At 50.2% G+C, this 1,037-nt stretch overlaps 4 non-coding genes across 4 annotated transcripts; all 4 read left to right on the forward strand.

Moving 5' to 3' along the window:
* Positions 1–72: 72 nt before the first annotated feature.
* On the forward strand, positions 73–152 carry Pmar_PMAR008006. The gene has a single exon. It is a non-coding gene; the product is annotated as a tRNA-Leu (tRNA).
* A 121-nt stretch (positions 153–273) lies between these two features.
* Positions 274–353, forward strand: Pmar_PMAR008007. The gene has a single exon. It is a non-coding gene; the product is annotated as a tRNA-Leu (tRNA).
* Positions 354–539: 186 nt separating this feature from the next.
* Positions 540–619, forward strand: Pmar_PMAR008008. The gene has a single exon. It is a non-coding gene; the product is annotated as a tRNA-Leu (tRNA).
* Positions 620–805: 186 nt separating this feature from the next.
* Pmar_PMAR008009 lies at positions 806–885 on the forward strand. Its single transcript has one exon. It is a non-coding gene; the product is annotated as a tRNA-Leu (tRNA).
* Positions 886–1,037: the final 152 nt, after the last annotated feature.

A 1,037-nucleotide genomic window follows, 5' to 3' on the forward strand; every position in this document is an offset into this window, starting at 1 on the left:
AATCCATTTTTTGTGTCCTCTGGTTTGACAGAGCGATGCATCACCTCGGCTATGAATCTTAAAGCACTCATCGACAGTTTGGCCGAGTGGTCTAAGGCGCTGGCTTCAGGCGTCAGTCCGCAAGGGCGTGGGTTCGAATCTCACAGCTGTTAGAAATTTCTTTTCGTGTGATTTGATGAAGAACGCATTCCGCGGAAACGGTTCGAACCCGTTTTTGTGTCATGTCCTATAGTGTAACGCATCTTCTCCGCTATGATTTTTGAAGCACTCGTCGACAGTTTGGCCGAGTGGTCTAAGGCGCTGGCTTAAGGCGCCAGTCCGAAAGGGCGTGGGTTCGAACCCCACAGCTGTCAGTCTATATACCTGATTGGTGTTATATTGAGAACCCAGACCTTTTCAGAAGCGAGGTAGTGCAAGATCAAAACCTTCTGATCGATATTGCGCCATCGCACCTCGCAGAAACCGTTCAACCCATTTTTGTGTCCTCTGGTTTGGCAGAGCGATGCATCACCTCGGCTATGAATCCTGAAGCACTCATCGACAGTTTGGCCGAGTGGTCCAAGGCGCTGGCTTTAGGCGTCAGTCCGAAAGGGCGTGGGTTCGAACCCCACAGCTGTCAGTCTATATACCTGACTGGTGTTATATTGAGAACCCAGACCTTTTCAGAAGCGAGGTAGTGCAAGATCAAAACCTTCTGATCGATATTGCGCCATCGCACCTCGCAGAAACCGTTCAACCCATTTTTGTGTCCTCTGGTTTGGCAGAGCGATGCATCACCTCGGCTATGAATCTTGAAGCACTCATCGACAGTTTGGCCGAGTGGTCTGAGGCGCTGGCTTCAGGCGTCAGTCCGCAAGGGCGTGGGTTCGAATCCCACAGCTGTTAGAAATTTCTTTTCGTGTGATTTGATGAAGAACGCATTCCGCGGAAACGGTTCGAAACCGTTTTTGTGTCATGTCCTATAGTGTAACGCATCTTCTCCGCTATGATTTTTGAAGCACTCACCGACAGTTTGGCCGAGTGGTCTAAGGCGCTGG

This window comes from Perkinsus marinus (genome assembly GCF_000006405.1).
Source record: "Perkinsus marinus ATCC 50983 genomic scaffold scf_1104296949350, whole genome shotgun sequence".
Taxonomy (NCBI): domain Eukaryota; phylum Perkinsozoa; order Perkinsida; family Perkinsidae; genus Perkinsus; species Perkinsus marinus.